Source organism: Ctenopharyngodon idella, chromosome 5 (genome assembly GCF_019924925.1).
Source record: "Ctenopharyngodon idella isolate HZGC_01 chromosome 5, HZGC01, whole genome shotgun sequence".
Lineage (NCBI taxonomy): Eukaryota > Metazoa > Chordata > Actinopteri > Cypriniformes > Xenocyprididae > Ctenopharyngodon > Ctenopharyngodon idella.
In genome coordinates, this window is record NC_067224.1 from 10,032,619 (window position 1) to 10,059,311 (window position 26,693).

The window sequence follows — 26,693 nt, forward strand, 5'->3', positions numbered from 1 at the left end:
ACTGCCACTGGTGGTCCGTGACGATTATGTAATAGGTGGGTGTGCTCTGGGGCTCCACCTTCTTTAACATGAAATGATGCAAACATATCCACATCCCTATGATCAGATGCTTTGTTAACTGTTCATTTCTGAGCGCTGTCATTTTTGGGTATACTACTTAATTTCGTCCACTTTAAACATTCTACTAAAGTAACTTTGCAACTACATGTCAACTATCAGTCATTAGAGTATTAATAAAGTATCTGCTTATAAGAGCTAAATGTAGAATTCATAAACCTCTGTTATTAGTGACACCGGTGGCCATTAAGTAAATTGCAGCCAGCAACTTATTGCTTGTTCCTTCTACTTGCACTCTTGCACACTTAAAACGTACAAGCGACTAAACGCTGATATACTCCATGACAAAGTTCTTTTTCATTCTTTGCTTAGTCTCTTTGCAAATATCTCTTTATTTGCGTTCTTGCAGCTTTGAATGGAAGCATTTGTGGCAGGTGACGGTGACAGGCAGATACCCGAGAGGCTTCATCTCACTGACCCTCACCATCACTTGTGTGCAATGCATTAAAAAAATACATAAATAAAAATTATTAATGTTGCTGTCAAATACAATTCAAAATACAATCCTGATTAACTTGACTTTTGATTGATTGTTGACTTTTTTGAATGTTAACTATTTTTTATGAAAATGTAACAGATTTCCCGAAACAGATTTTAATGCCAGGTGTAAACAGGGCGCTAGACAGATAAAGGCATAGTTCACTAAAAAAATTGAAATGATTATTTACTCATATTCATGTAGTTTGAATGAACTACCCCTTAAAGGGGGACTCAGTAATATTTCAAATACACTGTTTGGAAGTTAGTCGGGCCGAGACCAACAACAAACATCTAACCAATCAGCATTAGGGGGCATATGACGGTCGAGGAGAGAGAACGAGCAAGAGGGAGATTTGAAAATAAGAAAAAAACCTGCAGAACGAGAGATAGGACACAATACAAAAGCTCAAAAGAATATCACTGGAATGAAGGTTTATGACTGGGCAAGCGCTTTAGGACCGCGTTTATATTAGAAAAGTTTTCCAGCGCTGGAGAGAGCTAAGTGGGAAGGCCTGTAAACAGACGCGGAGGCTGTTTGATTACGCTTCACATGTGAGTAACACTGGGTTTGATTGTCTGGAGCTGCTTTGCTGTTTTTGACTAACAACGAATACTTTGTATTTACTCTTGTGTACTATATGTTCATTTTTTGTGCTTCCTTGTCATTCGTTCATCATCTGCGCTTTATTTTTCGTGAAGCATTTTGTTGTGCGTCAGCTGTGATAAACAGACATCCACTCGCATTGCGTGTTTAACAGTGGCCAGATAGTGAGAGCTGTGCAGGTAAACTACTGCACACTGACGACCGCTAGAAAATGAGGTGTTTAGCGTCATTGGTAGTGCATTCGCCTCGCATGGTAGTGCATTTGCCTCGCATGCCAGCAGCGATTGGGCCAGGGTTCGAGACCGACTCGGAGCAGGGTGGTTAGCATTGGAGTGTGAGTTTTGGAGGCGGAGCAATGAAGAGAGGGGTGGGTTTGTTTGGGTTGATTTCAAATATCAACAATGTCCAACAGCATAGTTCAAATACTACTTACAGCACCTTTAAAATAACATAAGGATAGAGTTTTAGTATAGAATTAGACTACAACATGATAATAATACTGTACATTCAAAAAAAAAAACAAGCTCAAACTGAAGAGTGATGGCGATGAGTATTATAATGAAATGGAGAGGGACATTATTATAAGCCTTGGGTGAGTCACGAACAGTGTGAATGGGAGTCTTTTTCATGTTTTATGAAGCTTTTATCCAGGCTCTGCAGAGTAGTAAGTAACTCATGGAGAGATCTCAGTCGTGATGATGCACTCATGATACAAGAGTTCCAGTAAACAGGAGGAACTATATTTACCACCTCCCATCAGAAACCATTTGATTCCTCGTTTCCTTGGTGACACAATGAACACAGTGGATAGCTCTCAGTTGCCTATAATTACAAAGTGATTTATCATGCTGACTTTATTCTGGGTAAGTTAGATCTGTCGAGTTTTTGGTTGCCTAAAGCAACCATCACTATTAGCATTTTTAAAAAACTTGTACATCTCAATTCATGCAGTTTGATAATGAGAGAGTGCTATTATTTTTTAAAGCAAAGATGGGCTTTATAGCAGGTTATGTTATCACCTGCGGACTTGAGGGTGGCTTCTTTTGACTTGGGCCAGTAAGTAATCATCTTGCGGTAATCCTCCATAACCTCCCAAAACATAGCACTTTAAGCATTCTTTGGAAATTATACAGTACAACTTTAGCATCCTCATGAGAGTGTTGATATCTATCTCCTTAAAAAGCAGTCTGGAGAAAATCACTATTTATAGTCACTATTTAAAAAAAAAAAAAAAATCAAACTATATTCTCTAAGAAACTAGCATTTTTTCTTATTGTTTTAAGGATGAATAGTTTTACTGGAAAAATGACAAGGAAAAAATACTTATCAAGAAAAGTATTTTTGTGTAGAAAATCCCCATGGAACAGACAGTGTTTTTAGGGACTTTTTATTTATTTATTTATTTTTTTATTAATATTGAGAAGGGGTTCATTATTTCAAAGCACAGTTCAGCATTTGCATGTCTAAAGATTGAAACAGTTGAGCTTGTCAGTTCATGTGGATCATGATTAGGTACAGCTTATAATCTGTTAAGCCACAGTAGTACACTGAATGTGCACCATTAAGAGCAATAACCTGAATAACATAATGGTTATTACAAGCCTAATCACTCAAATTTGCACAAATATTGCATTGGCTTCTGTCTTGACCATTTCCATGAAATACAACTGATAATGTTACAGGAAAAAGGAGGTATTTGGAGGTCACTCACAAGGTTTTACGTCAGCAGTGTTTTAGCCATTAAGTCTGGAATTATTAGTTTCACATGAGAGTTTTAACAAGTCACACCAAACATGCAAAGGCATCTCAGTTTAAAAGTACTTTTATGCAATTGAGAATAGGCTATTATGGAAAATTACATTCTAGTGAGTTAACAGTTAATATATTTCAGCATTGTACTTTAAAATAATGAAATGTGTGGACTGGCAGTATGGTAATCTCATACTTCACAAATCATACAGCTCATTAAAAAGAAGTGCTTTTGGACAAAAGGGAGAGAAAAATCTCAGAAACTGTCGTTAAAAAAGGTCCCACATATCCAGGGTACAAAATATCTTTTTTGACTTGGGTCAGTAAACAACCATTGAGCAACATGCTGGCAACTGCAAAGCAACATATCAACAACTACTCAGAACACCTATACCAACTACCCATAACACCGTTTATTCTTCTAATAACCACCAAGCAACCACCTAGATCACCTTAGTAACTTTCCCAGATCTGTCCATAGTGACCACCTAAAACAATGCCCATTCTGGGGTGCGTTTCCTGTACAACGACGTAACTCGCTGCTTCACTACCATAGTACGACGCGTCGTTGAGCAAATCAACTAGCTAGTCACAACTGTTTCTCGAAACCGTATTGTCACAAATTTGTCGTTCAGCCACATTGGTGAATGATGTCACGCAGGTGGTAGAGTAATAACTTCTCTAAATGAATTTTATATAAATTACGGACATAGCATCTGAGAACTAATTCTCATTTTTCTCAGTTATTTTGCTTTATTTTCAGATTCAATCACAGGCTCATTCTTTCGTACTGGTGCACGTACGCACATGCGCACTCTTCAAAAACGGTGCTCAAAATCTTTGGACAAACTAAAATATGTAAATGACATTTGTATATATTCGAAATAAAAGATATACATTGTACTTATTGTCAGCTTGCTTATTTTGCTCAAGATAAGGATTTATTAAGTCCACATGTCATAAAAACAAGAAACTATGCTTCTAACCACAGCTCGAGAGCTGTCGTTCCAACCACACAAATTTGCGATGCAGTTTGCGGATGTTTGTTTGAACTATGTTTCGGGAAACACCAAATCCCTGAACTATGTTAGTAATGACGGAAATTGCAATGTTAATTGGCTAACGATGCTTTTGGGAAATGCACCCCTGATGCTTAGCATCATCACAGCAGTTTTAGCATTGGTAAGCACCACTTACATTGTATACGGAAATTGTTTTATATCCACCTTGTGCCACAGAATTTCATGAGAAAACATATCTTGTTAGTGAAGACCACATTTTGCAGTGAAACATTAAAAAGCATTTGCAAGATGGATTTTTTTTCCATCCTTTGTTTGCCTTTCTAGGTTTTCACACGCCATACAATGTACATATGACCTCACAGTAATCTGAACTGCCATGTCCATGAAGTCCTTCCATATGACCGGAGCATTTTATGTCATTTCAGCTCTTTTTTTAAGGCATTGCTGTTGGAACTGAGAAGAATGCCTAGAGCAAAGCTGCCATGTCTGCTAGAGAATTCACTAGTCTGTGCCCATCACCCATAACCATGCAGAGCAAAACTAGGTCAACCCTTCCTTTCACGGATCAACCAGATCACTTCAGTGTGCTCGTGAAACTGCCGCTCTATTCTCCAGGGTCTTACTCAGCCCCCAACCCCTTCACTTCTCCCTTTGTCCTTCCCTTCCCTATACATCCCTGAATCCTTTCCCTGCACAAAATCTTTGTGTGTGTGTGTGTGTGTGTGTGTGTGTGTGTGTGAGAGAGAGAGAGAGAGAGAGAGAGAGAGAGAGAGAGAGAGAGCATACCTCACTTCATTGCTACCATTCTTTTTTTTTTCCTTTTCTTTTTGCATTTTTTGCACTGTCTGCCTGCAGAGTGAGAGGCCAGAAGGGTTGTGATTGGTTTGACGTTACAGAGCAAAGAGGGAGAAATTGGCAGTGAACAGAACATGGACTTGAGATTCAACTGAGAAAAGCAGCTGCAGTTGCTGTAGTCTATATTTACATTAGTCATGTACGATATGAGGCATTTTTGAAGTTAGCTAGATTCTTTTGTTGTGACATTGTTTTTTTTTTTTTTTTTTTTTTTTAATTATTATGCAAACAGATAATTACAATATTTACAGAAAAGAAATTAAATGCAAAATACAAAGACCAACAAAACATACATAACCGCCAGTATGATTTGGGTATATGTGTGTGTGTGTGTGTGTGTGTGTGTGTGTGTGTGTGTGTGTGTGTGTGTGTGTGTAACTAAGTGTAACTGGGTGTGGGAGTGGAAATATATGAATAAAGGAGCATGTAGGAAAGTACAACAGACATAACCAGAGTTAAGAAAAAATGTATATCAAAAAGGAGGAAACAATGATGAAGATAATAATAGTATCACACGCAAAAAATGAGGAAGGTGACAATAGCAACAGTATTAATAATAAATAATAATAATAATAATAATAATAATGATAAATCCAATTAATAAGAAATGACAAATAGTAATAATAGTATTAGCAGTAGTAGTAATGATAAATATTAAGAAATATACTCATTTCATCCGGAATGAGGGGGAGGTTAAAGGATCAGGAAGAGGAAAAATAAAGATAACAGTAATAGCAATAATGATAATAATATTAATAATGGTAATATTGATACAGCCATTAATAGTAATGATAATAGTAGTAGTTGCAATGGCAGTGATAATAATAATAATAATAGTATTAATAATGGTAATATTGATACAGCTATTAATAATAAGATATTATAAAGCTGCCTCTATTCCCCTCATGGCCATGGCATAGGATAGACCCCCGTCAGTGTCATGTTGCAACGAGCTATCAAGGTGCGGTGCTGCGGGGCCGAGGGTCCCAAAATCCATCCCCAGCCGTCCCACACATGCCACGCTTACCCTGTCTGTGTGTTTTGTTTTTTTTTTTTTCTTCCTCTTTTTTCTTTTTTTTTAAAAATAAATATGGCTGCTTTCATTGTTATACTCATAATATGTTTGTCAATTAGTGTATAATGCATTAAAAAAGCATGGCGTGCAGCATGGAATCAGCCCAGTGCAAAGCCCAGGCCGCCACGCCCACGCCACACTTACCCTATGTGTGTGCATTTTTTATTTTTATTTTTTTTTTCCCTTGTTGTGACATTGTTAATTCCAAACAGAATGTATGCCCAAAATTCACTACACTCTAAGAAAAGTCAATAAAAATAGGGCATTTTACCTATATTTTGAATTATGCACTGCGTTGTATTGTGTTTTAGGCTAGAATAAAATGTCTGTTAATTTATCAGAAAAGGTATACTGGTAATTTTCTGCCAGGACATTAAACGTTAAAAAAATATTTTTACTACCACATTTGGAAGTTTGCAATGTATGTAGTGGAAATTTTTGTTAAACAAATCAAAACATCTTATATTTGAGTTTCTTTGCTAGTTTTGTAAAGAAATTCATACTGTATATATGCACAAAGTTTTGATGACAAAACTAATATCAAGTGTCATAAGAAGCATGAATGAGTCAGATGCGTCCAAACTTTGGTAATGTAAAATTCCTCTAAAGGACATTCCATAAACTTTTGCACAACAATACAGTTGTCATAACCCTCATCAAGTATTTTTTTCTTCCTTCTGTGAAACAAAAAGGAGACATTTTACAGAAAGTCCGAACTTCTGTTTTCTGTACAATGAAAGTGGAAGAGGACCAGGACTACCAAGTTTCAAAAAAGTCATTTTAAAGTGATACAATAGTAATCTAAGTAACTAAGTAATTGTTGGAACCATTACCTGTGTTTTCCTTCTGTGACTTTTCCAGATTTCAGAAGCTAATAGGTTCCAGTGTTTGGCCCAAATCTTTTAACAGAACAACACAGGTTCATAAATCATGTTTATGGTCTTTCTTCTGTAAATGCTTATGTTTTTCTTTCATTCTGCCAAAATAAAATGTGTGTGTGTAACATAATTAAAAGGGAAAGCTCAACACTGGTCAAGATACAAAGTTCCAAAATGCTTTCATGTTTTTCCACTGAAACCAAACAAAACTGTCATGAGTAGTTTTGATAAGCCAAAGATGAGAACTGGAAAAGTATTAAAAAAAATTTATTTATTTATTTAGGTCCTTCCATTTTTTTCATGTACCAATATTAGAAAAGTAAACAGTACATCTATTAGACAAGGTAGCTTCAGGCGGTTTTGATTTGATTAAGTGCACATACGCTCATTTGTACAAATGCAGGTTTATATAAGCCAGAACCGCTTGGTACACTGTAAGGTACATTATGTACCCACTCATTCAGAAAGACTTGAATTTCATTACAGGATGAACAGGTATTTCAACTGAGGTTTGAAAATATTTTGTGGCTACCTTATGGAAACAATACTTCATGTCTTTGATGAAAAGACTTTATAATCTCTTGTATTGCTACATTTCTCTTTTGTCATGATTAATTTGGTTATTATGCAGTCTCATGAGCCACCTCATATTTAATGCACAATGTATCTTTTTTTAAATTATTAACAATTTTGAAAGCCAAAAAGGTGTTTGTGTAAAATGTTTTGGCAGAAATCCCAGTATAAATTTGATCAGTCCAATCAAGTCTCACCTTCTTTGAAAATTACAATTCTCTAAATGCCCTAAATTGATGTTTTGCCAAAAATAACAAAATATATGAATTTCTCACATTTATTGTACTAATAGTTTAATCTAGTGAAGCTGATGACATAATGGTCTAAAAGTATCAACTCAAATTTTGGCCTCGCAGTCCTTTATAATACATGAATAATGGTCTTATGAGAGTGAATAAGATAAATGTTCTTGCATTCTGTTCTTGGACCAATATCTGTGACATCCAAGGATTTTTATCTGAATAGCTGGTCTGTCATTACCAAGACCAGAATTAAGTGAAAAATTATATAAAACATAATTTCCTTAATTTTTCCTTTAATGATTTTACTGATATTTATTGGGAACTTTAATTTATTCTTAATGCATGCAGTCAAATAAAATCTGTATATTATAAATTTTCTTAATTCTTTCCTTGTGTCAAAACTAGGAAACATGAGTAGTTTTGTTAATTTTAGTGTTTTAGCATAAAGTACATTTAATTTAACTTTATTTATTTCATTATTTCTTGATATCTGCCAGTAAAAAAAAAAACACAATAGGCATTTGTCATTGTATAGTTTCATTGTGTTTTGGTTTCGTTTTCCCTCATCCCATTTGCCTATGCTCTCGTTCATTGTTAGTCTTTATGGTTTCCTAATTAAGTTACATACCTGTTTCTAGTTTTGTTAATTATCTACTTCTGTGCAGTGGAGAGGCTACAGAAGGGCCAGGGAGGCACTGGCCCACCCAGATTGATGGCTGGCCCACCCAATCAAAGGTGACAGAATATTTTGTTTTATTTCTATACATTACTTTGGTCTGGAAATAATCATATCTGTTGTGAAGGCCTATATATCATTTGAAAAATGTATTATTAAAAATTACATATAACATAATATGTTTTTATTTCGCGCCGGTAAACTCAGCTTTCCAGAGTCACGACAGTAGCTGTTTCTATGCAGCGTCTGTCACCGTCCATGAGTCGCTCTTGTAATAGCCTATGTGTGCCGGTTTGTTTCATTTTTGCTGTGATTAACCTATTTATTCTACAGTAACAATTTATTCTATGGTAACATAGTCACCTGTGTGTAAACAATTTCTACAAAATGAAGTGATGACAATGAAGTTAAATCGAGCTTTGGTTCTTGTGTCCTTCCCCCACACTATTATGACGGTAACTCTCCAAACACTAAATAGCTTTGAAGAGCTCTGCTTTCAACACAAGGTTTTCCAGTAAAAAGCTACTTTTCCCCAACGATTAGCAGTGCAGCGCGGCAGTCATTAGTTATTTCTGTGTTACAAATATTAACATTATCACAGAAGTACTGAGATATAAGTTTTAAGTTAGTATTTAAACACCGATGTCTACGATAGCGATCAAAAGAGAGCAAAGGTCCACCCACTTGAAGATTTCTGGCCTCACCACTGCTTCTGTGTATATAAGCCCTTAGTTTCCTTTGTTCATTGTTCAGTGTCATTTATGTCGACGTGGTTGTGTCTTGGCGTTATTCCTGTAATCTCCTACATGTTCTGAGATTTCTTCTGTTACTTCATTGTGTGATTACTACAGCCACATTTCATGACAGAACACCAAACTGAAACAAAGAATATGGACTTACTGGCTGTTCGCATGCTCTGTTTAGAGCAGGAACATCGCACCCCCGAGGACCACTGCACCTCAGCCCGTCAACCAGTCAGCTTCACCTTGGCTCCTCGCCCCTTCAGCTCCACCCTCATCCTTACAACTTCACCGTGCACCCTCGTCCCTCCGGCTCCACCTTGGTCAGTTGACGCTCTGCCTACACCATGGACTTCTGGGCTTTCGGCTACGCCTTGTCCCTCCACCCCTTGGGCTCTGTCGGGCTCTGCCTTCCCTCTGGCTCTGCTTTGGTCCTCAGTCTCACTGGCTTCGCCTCAGTCCTCCAGCACCCTGGCTCCACCTCGGCTGCTCATCACTGCAGTTCTACCTTGGCCTCCAAGACGAACGTGTCGCCAGTCTCATCTTCTCCTCGGCTGCACTGGGTCTCCAAATCTCCTAGCACTAGTGTTTGGACTGCTGACTCCACCCAGGCTCCACCCACCATCTGTTCTGTCTTGGGCCTTCATTCTGGTTGTGCTCTGGGTTCCCACCTGACTCCTCCTACCTTCATTGCTTCCCTGGCTCCTCCCTCCATCATCTCCATGGTGCCTATATCTGCTGGCTCCTCCCAGTTTCCACCAGTCTCCAACTCCTCATCCTCCTCCAGATCCCCCACCCTCGCTCCCCTCTTGGACTATGTTGTTATGCCACGAGGATGTGCCTTCCAGGAGGGGGTGTAATGTCAGGGTTATGTTTAGTTCTGTTTAGTTTCATTGTGTTTTGGTTTTGTTTTCCCTGATCCTGTTCGCATGTGTTCTCGTTCATTGTTAGTCTCCATTGTTCCTGATTAAGTTAAGCACCTGTTTCTAGTTTTTTTAGTTATCTAGTTCTGTGTAAATAAGCCCTTAGTTTCCTCTGTTTATTGTTTCGTGTAATTTATGTTGATGTGTTTGACTTGTGTCCTGGCATTATTCCTGTAATCTCCTACGTGTTCTTAATTATTTTGTAAGTAAAGAGTTCTTCTGTTACTTCGTCATGCGATTACTACAGCTACAGTATGTGACAGCATTTGTTTAAAGTATTAATATTATAAAAAGGCTCATTTTAAATGCATGGCAAAGTTTTCCTTAATTTAATTAAGTTTGCTGAACATTTTATGTTTTTAATTTCTCATATACTATGAATTTGTTTTTCCTTATTGAGATATTGCACCATTTTATGTCAAGAGCAATGCATCCATTTGTTTCATTTGATCTGTGCATGAGGTAAAATCCTCTTTTTGAAATTACAGTTGGGGTCCAAGGTCAAATGAAGTGTGATTAAAAGGAGAAAAAAAAAAAAAGAGAAAGGTGAAACAGAGGACAGCATAAATCATGGCTTAAGAAAATTCTATAAGGGTTTAGTTTTAGCCTTTTAGCCTTTAGTTTAATTTTTCCCCCTCTTCCCTAACATGAATACTGTCCAATGTAGAATTTTATTGTTTAGAGGTTGCTCTTTAATACCTCAGGAGAATGTGAGACAGGAGAACTTTGTCTCTGAAGTCTCTTCTAATTCCTGAAGAGAAATATAGAACAAATTGATGATATAAAATAAGAGAACAGAGCTATAAAATTAATTTGGAAAGTATGATAAACGGATCATTTGGTCTTAGACGATTTTGATGAGAAATATTTAAGTTCATATTGAAGTCTTTGACCTTTAATTTCAAACTTTAGTATCTTGGGAAATCTGAATCTTTGCTAAAAGTGCAGTCTTTTTTCCCAGGAGAAAAATCAATCAAATCAACAATCGCTTTCTCAGTGTTGCTAGGACAAACAAGTTTCAAGGAGATCTGTTTTTGTATGAGCTGTTGTACACATTCAATTTGTATCATACATTGTAAAATTCATATTAAGAGCTAAAGCTTAAGAAACAAACTGAAAGTGTTTGTGCCTCTTCTTTCCCACACAGAAAGGAGTAGTTTAGGATCTTCAGTTATTTAAATCATGGCAGCAATGGCTTATCTGCATCAATCAAGGATGCAAATTCTCCTCCTCCCTCCTCAGTTGTCCAAAAACACTTTCGTTTTCTCATAATATACATTTAATTTCACCTCAGTTCTCAATGTTTTGTAAACAATTCGTTAGAAGCAGTTTGAAGAATCAGTCTCTCTAAACCCCTCTTTCCATGAGCCTACACTGCTCTGATTGGTCAGATGGCCCAATCCTTTGTGATTGGTCTACTGCGCGCACCACACGCCCATTGCCATAACTGAATGACAGCTATCAATTTGCAAGACATTGTATACAATGTATGGTCAGAAAAGATGGCATTGATTTTACCGTATCAATTCGAGCCTGATTCCGACGATGAAACGTCTGAAGTAGTCGATCCAACAGAAACTGATTCGCAATCATGGCTGGAGTAGGACGTTTCTCTATGGTAAGTGTCACCTTAGTTTGCGTTATTTATAAGACGTGATAGCAGCGTCACTGTTATACTTTATGTAGGTGCACCTGAACGAAGGCCTTACGGGTGTAGAACGAAATAAGGGTGAGTAATAAATGACATTATTTTCATTTTTGGGTGAACTAACCCTTTAAAGATTGAAAGTCTGGGTTTGGAAAAAAAGGTAAAATATTTTTTTTTCTTTAAATGGCTTATATATAAAAGGCTTTTGTAAAGTAACAAAAATAAACAATGAAAATGGTGACAGGTTCAATTAACAGTTAAATCAAAAGAATCAAAATGAACCCCTTAGACATAAAAGTGTCTGGAGTTGTAGAAACACAGCCTACAAAGGTTTTATGGCAATAAACATTCTCTGTACTGTGCTGTGAACTTAGCTGCTGGTAATGTTATAGGAGATAAGTTTGGTGTCTTCAATGCCCTGTTTCACATTTTTTCTCCATATAAATGTCAACATATGATATATTCTTCAGTATATTAAGTTGACAACCGAGGTGTTGTCTTGCAAGAAGGATGGTTCTTTTAACGTCTGTGTGGGGGAGCGTTGACATGCATGAATTATGGGGCTTATGGAAGCTTTGGCATGCATGTATAATGTTCAGTACAGCAGCAGTTGATGGGGAGAAGAAAGAAAGAAAGAAAGAAAGAAAGAAAGAAAGAAAGAAAGAAAGAAAGAAAGAAAGAAGAGAGATGCATAGCAAAAAAGAGGGCTCTTTTCCAGTTTTGTTTAAATAAAGAGTTGGTGGGTGATGCATTTCACATGTTCCTCTTATGTCACTGGGTATTATGGGATAGGCTGTGTGAGAATTCTCAGCTTGCTCACAAAAGTGGGAGAATCAGTGAATGGGAGGCAAAATGAAAGAACAGAGTCAAAGGAGCCGTCGCTGCAGCAGTGGAATAAGCAGTAAATGGGCCCGATTAATGGTTTAGGGGGCCCAGTTTGTGCAACGGGAATTTTATTAAAAGGTTTAGATATTCACTGAGGGGGTGTAGAGAGACCTTCTGTTGCCTACCTGCAGAATTCATTCAAACCTAAAGAGAAAAACAAAAGTGCAAAAGGTTTGAACTGTGCTTGAGGGCAGAACAATGAATCCAGAAGAAGCAAGCTATACTTGTGTCATAAATTAACACATGTACTTATTGTATAGCTGAAATTTTATTAATGTTGCATGCAGTGGCTGCTCAATTTCAGTTCAGGTTGTTCAAGTCATGGCATAAACAGCCAATTCTACCATGTCTTTGAGAAGTAGGACATTCTTCACTTCTTTAAACTAGTATCACTGCTTTCTTCACGCTGTGTGTGTGCCCCACTTCCCATTTACATCTTTGAGTGGCAGTTGGTGGTCTGTGAGGACCTGTGTGCTTTGATATCCATATTTGATTAGCATAAGAATAGACATCGCTGCATCGCTGGCCCCCCAGTTTTATGAGATGGTCACAAACAGGTTTGGAGCCTCAGCATAACTAATCTACAGCAGGAACAAAAGACCAGCTGACAGTTCCAGTTAAAATTGGTTAGGCTTTGGAACAGTTCACTCACTTCTCTCCAAAATCCTGTCAAAAGTATATTCTGTATATTATTTAAGTGTCAAACATGCATACACTGAATGTTATGATACACCCCTCTGTGGTCATGTACAGACATTATTATAACACATTTTGATACTCGCAAGAGCCAAGAGCAATAGTCTGCGGACAGGACTGATTTGCTTTCAGCCTGTGAGAAAAAGATGAGTGAACTGGAGGAGGTCTGAAAAGCATGAGAAGTTTCTTCTATACTTTATTAATAAGATTCAGTTCCTTTCAAAACAGTAATGATACATCGTAAAACTGCATTTGGTGTAAATGTCTATGCAGATGGTAAACACAAAGGTGAAAATAGAGAGAGAGAGGCACTGCAGCTAGCAAAATGATGAGGGTTTTCTTTTTTAGACATGTCTGAACTTGATTTAAAACACCGCGGCACATTTCAGTAGAGAGTCTAATGTGTTCTCATTTACAATGCACATGTTCAGGATACAAAAGTGTTTCAAGGCCACTCCTAAAAGTAGATTTTTCAATTAGGCCTACAAATGCATTAAAGGTATAGTTCACCACAAAACGAAAATTTACTATAATTTTCCTTCTGTGAAACAGGCAGAATAGTTAGATAGTTTTAATCATTCACAAAAGTATTATATAGCTTCAGAAGACTCGGAAAATAGTTTCATGATTAGCCTTTGTTTGGGTTTCACTGTCACAGACTTTTACTTTGTATTCTTTGTTTTTCATGTGTTTTCATGTGCTTCCTTTCCATTTTTTATGTGTTCATTCATTATTTTTTTACCATGATGTTGCGCACCTGTTTCTTGTTAAGTTACTCATTATCTTGTGTATTTAAGCCCTCAGTTTGTTTCATTCATGGTTCAGTGTTGTCTTTACATTGTGAAAAGCTGTTGCATTCTTTTTCACTATTTGGATTACCTTCTTTGTTTTATTTGTGTTAATAAAGATAAGTACCATTTGACCCACGTCTTCTTGTCTTCCTCATCCCCAAAAAAAGTGACAAATAACACACAGGTGAGGTGGACCAAATGCAGCTACTTATCTTTATAAAACAGTACTAATTTCTCTACATATACAGAGATGTCAACTCAGCCTTATTATATAATTTGCAGTGATGTGTTTGATAGCTACAACCAGTAATAAAACATAAAGCACTGTGAAAAACAATGTCATTTTTTTTTTTAGATAGTGTACTGGAACATTTATATAAAGCAGATCTCTATAGTCCAATAATGGTAAAAAGGTTGCAGACACCAAATATTTCCTTGCACTGAAAGAAAATAAAGTTCTATTTCTGAAATAAAACCCTAAATTAAGCTAAAGTTTACAAATTAATTTATCAATATAAAGCTTAAAGAGATAATTGACTATCAAATAGAAAACCCAAGTACTACTTAATTACTAACACATTCCATTTTTGTTACCTGGGAGTAGATATAATATCAGGAAGATGCATTGGTAGAGCTTTGGAATTTGAAAATATCATTAATTTACTTTTATCTGTATTTAAACCCAGTTTAAGTTGACATAGACAAGACTGTACAATATCAAATGCTAATTGCAAGTATTGAAGAGCTTGTGAAGCTGATGATGCACAACAATAAATAGCGGTATCAGCTGCATAAAGATGATACCTAGCATTAGGAATATTATTTATATACAACAGATGTTATTTATATACAAGGAAAATAAATAACATCTGTGATAACATTCCTAATGCTAGGTATCATCTTTATGCAGATGATACTGCTATTTATTGTTGCGCATGTAAAAGCAAATGGGGGTTGACAATGCCCAAGGTAATTTTGTGACAAAAACTGCATGTATTCTTTAAAAGTACCTTGGAGGACCATGAAAAACCATATGATTATTATTCAGTGAAATGGTATATATCGACCATATCATAACTGATAAATACCACCACAGTACTTTTTTGCAAAAAAGTGAGTTGAAAGTACAACTGCGAATAAACAAAAAGAATTCAAATCATTAAGCTACACCCCTGAAGCTTAAAGCAGTGGATGAGATCATAGCGATGTAATTACCTGAAATTGCATATTGCCTGTAGGTCTGTCTGCTCAGCTCAAAAGTGCAGGCACTGCAAGTGAATGTTGTTGCTCATTTTCTGTGAACTACAGTAAACTCCTGCTATCTAACATTGCGTAATTCATCTATAGAGTGCTATAGGTGAAAATGCAAAACAAAGCAGCAGCATTTCGGGACAAATTGTTCCACAACTTCCACAAGTCATAAACAGCCTCTGTCTGTGGGAAAATGTTTTTGGTTTCTGACTCAAGGTCTGGATTTGCAATGTCGAATTAAGAGCCTGCAGCTGATGGGCTAGAACGTTGCCAACTTTAACTCACTTCAAATGGCCGTACTCTTTTTGTCTGCTTCCGCAAAATACTCATTTGTCACAATGAGTTTGGCTAATTTATGATCATGCAATATGAGTGGAGTGTCTTCTCTAGCTGTGCACTAGATTTAAAAAGCATTGTGTGCACATCCAACCTAAAGATACCCTTGTGGGGAAAAAAGTGTGCTTAATAAGTGTATTGAATGTGCACTTGCATTGTACTTCAAATCTTAAAAGTAAATTTTTGAAAAACTGTACAGATAATATAGTAATTAAATAAAGGCCACTTTAGTGTACTTAGAGTACACATTCATGACTGTTTCTTAACACTCTTTTAAAAAAGTGAACTTTGTATTCAAATTAAATTTTTTACTGTCATTGGTCACTTGATGAAGGAGATGGTGGTAATGGAGAGGCATCTGTGGCTGAACCTGATGGACATTAGGGAAGTGAAAAATTTCCTTCCCTTTCAGTCGGTCACGTTCGACGTACGTCAGTAGTGACCGACGAATTGGGATATCGCTAGAGAGCCCTATCAGCTTCGAGTGAACTACAACAGGCCAATGAAGTTGGCGTGCGATATTTGCATAATGCGCACCGCCCCCGCCAGGTGGTATAAATAGGGGAGCAGCTGCAATCGCACTCTGTCTTTCGCTTCGGAACCAATCTATGTGTTCTTGCTATTAGTCTGAGAGTGACTTCACAAGCCTTTGAAGAGCTTTTGTTCTACAGTGCTGGCGTTATGGCACCTTACAGCGAGGCCGCGAGCTTTCCCAGAGTGAGCTTCTCGAGCTGTTATACAGCTCCCAACTGCTGTTTTCACAGCATTATTTGCCCCGTTTGGTTTGCGATTTGGGCCGGTTCCTCTGTGTGTGTGACTCAGGGAGTGAAAAGTGTACCTGCAGTCACATCGCGGCTGTTCCCTGTGTGCTTCGGCACAAAGAACAATAGCTTCTAAAAGAGCTTCACAGACAGACACTGCGTCTTTTTCAAGACGTCATTCTGTCTGTGCGTTTCTGGAGGCGGTCGTTTCCTATCCTCACTGACGGCCACAATCACTTTCTCTCATGTCTGCTTAGCGTGCTGAAACTGTGTTGTGGGTGGTTCATATTCTCTTGTAAAACAAAAAAAAAGAGCATGCCCACGTCGGCGCGTTGTTCGTCTTGCCTTTCTCGTAAGGGCTTGAGCGCTCAGCGCGCCGTGTGCCGTCGAGCTGCCGGCTGACAGCGCGCGTTGCCATGGCAACCCAGCGCGTTGTTCGGCGCTCTAGATGCGTGGTTAAGACTCGAGTTCCTCAAATGAGGTGGAGTCCCCTCACCTATTCCCCGATCTAGTTTCTCTTTCTGAATCAGAAAAGTACTACTTTTGGTGAATAAGCCAGGGTGACCAGAGGATCACAGTGGGGCAATACCTGCCAAGCCAATCTCCGTGGGCCCCCCACTCCTCTAATGCATCGCAAACATGTTGTGACTGTGTTTGTGGGTGGTTTATGTTTGGTAAAAACATGGCCACGTCGGCGCTCAGCGCCGTGTGTCGTTCAGTTAGACAACCACGTTCACTCTCCCGCATGGCTGGTAGCTTCTGGGTGGATTGTTGGCCCTTCTCATGGGGGACCTAGCATCTTAGTCAGGGCTCCAGCAGAGGATCAGATGTCGACTGCTACATTGGAGAGAGGGTTGTTGGGCTCTGGACATGAAGATGAGGCTGAGCGTCCCACGGTTGTGATGTGCTCATGCTGAATCAGATTCAGAGTTAACGACCATGCTTTCCCGGGCCCCTGGGGGCGTGGTGTGACGCATACTCGCCTTGCCCCGCCCCCTGTCTTAGCCCGGACGTGCATGAAAAATTTGGCAGTTTGGAAGCCTTTTTTGGTGCCAAATATGGAACGCCAAAAGGGTCATATCTGCATTAAATTTTTAAATCATTGCATATGGGTAGTTCTGAGTCGGGGTTGAGCTACGCATGATGTAAGTCATAGCGCAGGCCCCTGGCCAGACAATGTCCACCATGGTGGTCCAGAAACACCCCTGGCTAGCCTTGCTAGCCTAGAGGTGTGTCATCGTCTAGTACACTTTCTCGATGCTCTCATCTCACAAGCTGGCCTAAAATCCAGCCCGCTGCCAAGCCACTTGGCTAGCGAGAAGCGGTCCTGGAGAAACGGGTGACCTGGAGCTGAGGTAAACAGTTCTTCAGGAGACGATGCCCGCATCGCTCCCTCCCTGGAGGAGGGCCGGGTGGAGAATTTTGGTTTGTTCCGCCGCTGGCTCTCCGGAGACCAGCGGTACCCACGAAGTAGAATTGTTTTCTAACCCTCCAGGTCCCAAGAGGGCGCGGCTGGCAGTGCGCGAGGCCCCACCTCGCCACTCTCAGCCCCCTCTCACTTCGCCAGCAGGTCCCAGTGTGTTGGTTGAGGCCGCCTCCCATGTGCTGTCTCCCATTCACGCTGCCACCTTGCAGAGTCTGACCCCACTACGGGCCGCTATGCCGTCCGAGTCGGGTCCCAGCACTCTACCTCGCTGCCCCACGCCCGGTACGTCTGTGGTGCATTTGGTCCCGCTGGTTCGGTGTCTGGAAGCCTGGCTAGCGCTTTCCAGCCCGTCCCGCTGGCTCATTCGTACCATCAGACTCGGCTATGCGATTCAGTTTGCCCGGCGTCCCCCGGTGTTCAGGGGTGTCCATTACACTCATGTGTCCCTGGACAATGCACCTGTTCTCTGGGCGGCGATTGCTGTCCTCCTGGTGAAGGATGCAGTCGAGCCGGTCCCTCCAGCCAATATGGAGTCAGGGTTCTCCAGCCCCTACTTCATTGTACCCAAGAAGGGCGGTGGGCTACAGCCAATCCTGGATCTGCGTGTCCTGAATCGGTCCCTTCATAGGCTGCCGTTCAAGATGCTTACGCAGAAGTGCATTTTCAAATGCATCCGTCCCCAGGATTGGTTTGCTGCGATCGACCTGAAGGACGCGTACTTTCATGTCTCGATTCTGCCTCATCACAGACTCAGTACAAAGTCCTACCCTTTGGGCTGGCCCTGTCGCCCCGCGTCTTTACGAAGGTTGCGGAGGCGGCCATTGTTCCGCTCAAGGATCGCATCCTCAACTACCTTGACGACTGGCTCATCCTGGCCAGCTCGCGGGAGCAGTTGTGCGAACACAGGGGCATGGTGTTAGCTCACCTCAGCCGGTTGGGTCTTCGGGTCAGCTGGGACAAGAGCAAACTCTCCCCCGGGCAGAGGATCTCTTATCTCAGTATGGAACTGGATTCGGTCGCCTGGACCGCGTGCCTCACCGAGGAGCGCGTCCAGTCAGTGTTGACCTGCCTGAGTACGCTCAAGCGCAGTCACGCCGCTCGGATTGCTTCATATGAGGCCGCTTCAACACTGGCTCCGCAGCCGGGTCCCGAGATGGGCGTGGCAGCGCGGTACGTTCCGTGTCCCCATGACACCGAACTGCCGTCGCACCCTCACCAAGTGGTCGGACCTTTTGTTCCTGCGGGCTGGAGTTCCCCTCGAACAAGTGTACAGGCATGCTGTGGTCCACACAGATGCCTCTGCCACGGGGTGGGGGGCCACGTACAACGGGCATGCAGCGTCGGGTCTGTGGACGGGGCCCCAACTGCATTGGCATATCAATTGCCTCGAGTTGCTAGCAGTACGTCTTGCACTGGGCCGCTTCCAGGAGCTGTTGACAGACAAGCACGTACTGGTCCGCTCGGACAGCACTGCGGCCGTTGCGTACATCAACCATCAGGGTGGTCTACACTCCCGCCGTATGTCGCAACTCGCCCGCCATCTCTTGCTATGGAGTCAGAAGCATCTGAGGTCGCTTCGTGCCATTCACGTCCCAGGCGCGCTCAACCGTGCAGCCGACGAGCTCTCACGGCAGCCTCTGCCTCCGGGCGAATGGAGACTCCATCCCCAGGTGATCCAGCTGATCTGGCAGCGCCTCGGCGAGGCACAGATAGATCTGTTTGCCTCCCCGGAGACTGCCCACTGCCAGTTCTATTCCCTGACCGGCGGCACGCTCGGCACGGATGCCCTGGCAATCAGCTGGCCCTGGGGCCTACACAAATATGCGTTTCCCCCAGTGAGCCTTCTCGCACAGCTCCTGTGCAAAGTCAGGGAGGATGAGGAGCAGGTTTTGTTAGTGGCTCCATACTGGCCCACTCGGACCTGGTTCTTAGACCTCACGCTCCTCGCGACAGCACCTCCCTGGCCCATTCCTCTGAGGAAGGACCTCCTGACTCAGAGACAAGGCACCCTCTGGCACCCGCGTCCCGACCTGTGGAAACTCCATGTGTGGTCCCTGGACGGGACGCGGAGGTTCTGAGTGATCTCCCGCAAGCGGTCGCAGACACTATCACTTCTGCTAGAGCTCCTTCTACGAGGAACCTCTATGCGCTGAAGTGGAACCTGTTCGTCGAATGGTGCTCCTCTCACCAAGAGGACCCCCGATCATGTTCGGTCAGAGCCGTGCTTTCCTTTCTGCAAGAGGGCCTGGAGCGAAGGCTGTCTCCCTCCACCCTCAAGGTGTATGTTGCCGCTATCGCCGCACATCACTATGCAGTTGATGGTAAATCGCTAGGGAAGCACGATCTGATCGTCAGGTTCTTGAGGGGGGCGAGGAGACTGAATCCTCCCCGGCCCCCCTCTGTACCCTCTTGGGATCTGACCCTGGTTCTTACATCTCTCCGGGGTCGTCCCTTCGAGCCTTTGCAATCAGTCGAGTTAAAAGTACTGTCCCTAAAGACCGTCCTCCTGGTTGCATTGGCCTCGCTCAAGAGGGTAGGGGACCTGCACACATTTTCGGTTGACGAATCGTGCCTGGAATTCGGGCCCGGTGACTCTCACGTTATCCTGAGACCCCGGCCTGGATTTGTGCCCAAGGTTCCTACCACTTCCTTTCGAGATCAGGTAGTGAACCTGCAAGCGCTGCCTTCGGAGGAGGCAGACCCAGCCCTAGCTTTGCTCTGTCCCGTCCGCGCTCTGCGCCTGTACGTGGACAGAACGCGAAGCTTTAGGACCTCAGATCAGCTCTTTGTCTGTTACGGAGGCCAGCAGAAGGGAAAGGCTGTCTCCAAGCAGAGGATGGCCCACTGGATAGTGGACGCCATCGCCCTGGCGTATGAGTCCCAGGGCGTGCCTTGCCCGCTCAGGTTGAAGTGGCCTCAGGGAGGAGTGGCCTCTTCCTGGGCGCTGGCGCACGGCGCCTCGCTGACAGATATCTGTAGAGCTGCGGGCTGGGTGACACCTAACACGTTCGTTAGATTCTATAGCCTTCGTGTAGAACTGGTATTTTCCCGTGTACTCGCTTCCACCAGCCGGTAGACGCGAAGAGCCCGTTCTAGTGTCGGCTTGCAATGCCACTCCCGCCCCCTGGGCCGGATACAGATAAATTCCTCCCCTACGGGTGGGTAGTGGTCTCCGCAGCGTCCCCTACGGGTTCGCTTCCCCAGTGTAGTCTAGTTTACTTAGTGGGTATGTCGGAACAGCAGTAGACTCTCTCGGCGTAAGCTCGCCCCCTTCCCCGTCCCACTGGTGCGCCGGGTGGCTAGAGCTTGCGCTGGGCACTGGAAGGGGTTCATACTATGGCGCTTTATTTGGGATCCCAATTCGTCAGTCACTACAGACGTACGTCGAACGTGACCGACTGAAAGGGAACGTCTCGGTTACATATGTAACCCTCATTCCCTGAAGGAGGGAACGGAGACGTACGTCCCATCGCCACAGTTGCTGTACCCTCGCTGTAGTGCACACTAGGTTGTCTCCTCAGCGAAAAACAGAGTGCGATTGCATCTGCTCCCCTATTTATACCACCTGGCGGGGGCGGTGCGCATTATGCAAATATCGCACGCCAACTTCATTGGCCTGTTGTAGTTCACTCGAAGCTGATAGGGCTCTCTAGCGATATCCCAATTCGTCGGTCACTACTGACGTACGTCTCCGTTCCCTCCTTCAGGGAACGAGGGTTACATACGTAACCGAGACGTTTTCATATGCATATGTTTATTTTGCACAGCCATTTGTCAGAAAGAATTTTGTTATCTATACTGCTACTGCTCTTTCTCAGGGTTAGGGATTGTTTAGGAAAGTATATCGGTATTACTGTAAACTTTTGCGTATAACTTGTCTCAAATTTGATCTAAAGTGGAATGCATATGCTTATGCTTTATAACATACAGTATGCTTATATTGTGTGCATCATTCACTTATCCAAAATAAGTGTTTTCAATAAATTCCTGGTCAGGTGGAATATGTACAAATGAAGAACATTCAAAACCATTGGTAATCTTCTCATACATTTATCTAATTACAATAACTCAAAAAGAATAAGCGGTATAATAATACTATAGACTCTGATTGCATTTCTCATGCTGGCTAAGGTTAGTGTTCATGAATTCACCATTCAGAAAACACTGAAAGGTGGTGTGCATGGGAGGATACCAAGGAGGAAACCACAGCTATCCAAACAGAACACTACTGAATGTCTAAGGTTTGCCAAACTCGACATAGATGATCCAGATGCTACTGGAGGAATGTGATATGATGAGACAGAAAAGGATCTTTTTCTCAATATGAGAAATGTTTGGAAAACAATAATAATATAATAAAAATAATAATAAAATAAACACTGCATTCCCCCCCCCCCCCCCCCCAAACAAAAACATTTCTGAAACATACAGCCACTGATATGCAGTAGCAATTTTGCTTTGTACATGTTGTCAGGTTTAAAACAATTACATCAAAGTGACTACACAGAAAACATTACTTACTGCATCTTTTACATTTATGGTATGATTTATGGAGGTAATAGAAGTTTAGAGCTTTCTTTCACATCAATATATTATGTGATCAATCTATTGCTTTACATTTTAATATCCCTTCACAGAAAAACTTTGATAAAATGATTCTCTAGCACAGAATTGTGTGAGCTCTCTCTGTATCCTTTGGAAGGTAGGCTACTCACACAAGGGGATTTCTGCAAGTTAACCTCCCCCATGATCAGGCCACCCACATTCATAGTCATGTGCCTGGGATTGGCCATTCTAAATGAGTCCAGTGTACTCCATATTGAATCCTGACTGACAAGGAATAATGGAACACAGGAAATGGCCCCTGCCTGGAATACGACCACTAAAACTTATCTTGGAGCTATATACATTTTGTGGATGTTGAACAAAACCCGCCCAAGTCAGTTTGAAAAGACTGAAGGAAATCTCATTTATTTTCAGAGAAAGAAAATTAAACATCAAAGGGCAAGTGGTCACAGATGTGTGAGATGGTATTTTTTTTTCTTTAAGAAATTATTTTATAACGAAATGTATTTAAAAAAATAATAGTAACACTTTACAATAAGGTTTAATTTGTTAACTACATTAGTTAACATGAGCTAACAATGAACAATACTTACAGCATTTAATTAATCTTAGTTAATGTCAAACTCCACATTTACTAATACATTTCTTAAATCAAAAGTTGCATCTGTTAACATTAGTTAATGCACTGTAAAGTAACATTAGGATGAACATTAGGATGAACAATGAGCAATATATTTTTATAGCATTAATTAACCATTGTTAATGTTAGTGAATATAAATTCACTAACATTAACAATGGTTAATTAATGCTATAAAAATATATTGCTCATTGTTAGTTCATGTAATGCATTAACTAATGATAACAGACATTATTGTAAAGTGTTACCAAAATAATAAATAAAAAAATATATAAAATAATAAATGATAGAATTTTTTTTATTAGTTATTAATTAGTTAATTACTAATTGTGATTTTTTTCTGAAAGTTTATGTGAAGAAAGAAACAAAGAAAGAAAGAAAGTTTTCTTAGTTGAAATCAGGTGATAAGATCACATTGCTTCTATCCTTTTTCACAGACACAGCGTTCTATATTAAATTTTATTTAATTCAGTTTCTTGTCTTTTCCTTGAAATCCATTACTGTGTATTTTATGAGGAGAATGTGACTAAATTAAGATAGATGTACCCCAGTTTAAGTTTTTTTTTTTTTTTTTTCTTTTCAATATCACTGCTTCACAGTGTCCTCCTTCCTGCACCTTCTGCTCTATTCTGAGAAGGCTAAATGTTCCAGTACTGAGAAACAGGGTGACTGCAGAAATTCAGCTTGATTTAATTAGGCAAACAGAACAGGCAGTTACAGAGAAAACATTGCATGAGACTCTAATGCTTACAATCTTGCACATAATGCAGCAAACATGTTAACAAAACAATCAGAAAATAAACTATTTAAAAATGTAAATTATTTGGAATGTTTTTTGTTTGTTTGTTTGTTTGTTTTTTTGATAATACACATAAAAATGTGCCAAAGTTATGGCACTTTGATGTATACCATGGTAATGAATGATTATGAACTGCATTATTTATAGAACATAAAATACCATACTATATCATTTCGCACTTGTAGCCTACCTTGGTACCATGTCCGATAACCTAGTGATTCTCATTCTCAAACCAGATTTTACATCGGACATTAATTGCAATCCAAAACAGTAGGCTACCAAAATTATGGCATTTTATTAATGGCATTTCAACCACTAGAAGAGACTTAGGGCCCACACTTAGGGCCTACAAAAAAAGCACCGTGGTCTAAAAGTATCATAGGTTATTTATTTCAACATACTTTTGTGGCATTCAGTACTATGACATTATCATCTACATCACTGTACCATTGTAGTAGTAACTACTTTTTGAATAAAGATCCACAGTAGCCACATTATGATCGCCGCTTTGAAACACTCCAAGCACAGCTATCATTTAATTTCTTAAGGTTATCACAACTAAAATCAACCACCGTATCAACATTTTTCCTGAGCAAACGATGAGCACCACCATGATGGATTCTAATATATTGTCCAGTACTATTGTTAAAGGCCCGCTGAAGTGTCTTGGAACGTGCAGCATTATTCAATGTGTTGATGTAATTTCAACTGAAACAGGAAGACAGGGCGACGTATCGAACAGCTCCGCCCCTTTTCTGAAATAGCCAATAGCGTTTCGTTTACATCACAGCTCAGCCAGAACCGTTAAACTCAGTAAAACCTCTGTTTCCTTTTAATATCTAACCATTTATCCTCCTAATCTCCTCTTTGTCACTTTAAAATATAGCATTCTGTGCAGAATTTAACTGGGTCTGATACCTTTCATGGTCTGAGCCGACTCGTGGATATGATCCGCTCTGTGCTCTCGTCTCTGGGCCAGAGCAGACTGCTCGCGCTGTGGCGGTTCACGTTATACTAACGTGAAAACGGACTTTATTTGCGTCTATGGAAAGCATATTTACACTATCTGAATCGTTCCCTATCCTCTATATATATAGTGCAATATGTTCACTATGTAGAAAGTTAATGTGTGAACAAATGGCCGATTTCAGCCACAGCTTTAGTGTCTGTTGATAGTGTAGGAGGGGGCGGGACTTCAGATTATAGAGAGCATTTGATTGGACAGAAGATTTGATGAGAAGCTGAAGTGTGATGTGATGTCATGAACATCTGTGAGCCATTTTAGCGGAAGTGAGAGACTGTAAGTGTTGAATGCTTATATCTCCTAAATGCGAATTTTGTCATTGTTTTGGAACACACCAGCTTATCCATAACATTAAGGCTAACATATTCATACTAAAAGCTAAAAAACTTAAATTTCGATTTCAGGGGGACTTTAAAACGGATAAAAAAGAGCGACTGAATTAATTAAACAGAAACTTTTTGAACATGATTAAAAAAAAAAAAAAAAAAAAATCACAGCAGAGTTAAGCTGTGCTGTTTTTGGCTGCAACAACAGCAATAAACTGAATAGGCCTAAAGTACGTTTTGAGCACCAGCCAATCTGAAAAGAATGTCCGTATACGGGACTTTATGGCATATGCCTTGTATTTTATGCCAATGACTGACAAGAGAAAACGAACATGCCTTGCAGCAGTTAGAATACTCCCCATAAAAGGTATCATTTTGAGCTTTTATCATTTTGAGGACAAAACTCCCCGAACTTCATCTGATCGGGAGCTGTATGAATAAATAAGGGCCCATCTGTTTTCAATGCTAACTTCGGGCAACTTTATGACATCTACGCACTCATTGCAGTCATTGGGACACTGTGAAGTGATGGCATTATGGAGCCATGTGCTTTTTTTTTTTTTTTTAAACAACCATTTTCATATGTTTAACGACAGATTACCAGCTCGGAAAATTTCGCTATGAATCGGGCGAGACTTCCGCGTTCAGGAAAAAGGTAGATAATATATAACGTTATTAAATAGAGGGGCGGGGTGTGAAGGAGGACTAGCGCTGACGCAACCCAGAAGGCGTGGTTTGCGTTTTGCTGTTTCTGCCATTGAGGGGATTCAGTGTGTGGTGATTCGGGCGGAGTCGGCTTTACTGTCGGGAAACGAGCTCAATCATTAAGTTAAAGAATTTAAAAACAAAAAAAAAAAAAAAAAAACAACAACTCAATTAGCGGGTTGAAATTTACCCCACTGCTGGATGTTACTTCCCCGAAGAAGCGTCGTATGAGGAGTGTTTTAAAGCGGTTGTGGTGGGTGGATTTGTTGGAGAGCGGTGTAAACTGGAGTTACGGGAAGCGAAGGAGATTTTCTCGGCCCTGGTTTTCATGAAAGGGCCCCTTACAACTTACTAAAGTTCGCAGATATACTTCAGTTTCAAACATTGCTCGGTAGGTATGCTTGTTTTATGAAATGTGCAATGTATTTAGGTTGGGTGTGTATTGTAACGTTGAGATTACGGGAGGTTTGGCAGGATCGCTTTACTGTGTCGATTGTTCCAGTACAGCGTGTCCCAACTGAATCCTATTACAGAGTCTCCGCTTACTTCACTACTTGTCACTGGCGATTTATTTTCTACCGCAACTGTACGTTTAGCTTCGTAAATGAAGTTGTAGTCTTTCTAATGTTATTTTACGTATCAATTGATATGGTTCACTAATAATAGTCCGTTATATTGTTTAAGGCTAACATTAGCCAATATGCTAACCCCGACCATGCAGAATTAATGTAAACCTATAAATTTAAACGTCTTCTATCAGCGCCTCATGCATTGAGTCGTCACGCGGTAAAACAATAAGGTCGATTTTAATAGATCTGCTATGTGTGATTTTTATCTGATTTGATTGTGGATTTAGAATTAATATTTCGTTTTAACTCTATAAACTTGCACTTTTGCCTTTTGAATG

General features: G+C 40.6%; 1 protein-coding gene and 1 long non-coding RNA gene across 3 annotated transcripts in view; one reads left to right on the forward strand and one right to left on the reverse strand.

The window, feature by feature from the left end:
- Window positions 1-10,702, reverse strand: part of LOC127512711 (uncharacterized) — a 40,058-nt gene extending 29,356 nt beyond the window's left edge. For both annotated transcript variants that reach the window (XR_007930250.1, XR_007930249.1), the window contains exon 1: window positions 9,172-10,702. This is a non-coding gene — a long non-coding RNA (uncharacterized LOC127512711). The remainder of the gene's footprint in view (window positions 1-9,171) is intronic.
- A 15,133-nt stretch (window positions 10,703-25,835) lies between these two features.
- pik3r1 (phosphoinositide-3-kinase, regulatory subunit 1 (alpha)) overlaps window positions 25,836-26,693 on the forward strand; it is a 32,433-nt gene continuing 31,575 nt past the window's right edge. Inside the window, exon 1 of the mRNA XM_051893888.1 lies at window positions 25,836-26,177. The gene's annotated coding sequence lies outside the window, so the exon portion shown is untranslated. The remainder of the gene's footprint in view (window positions 26,178-26,693) is intronic.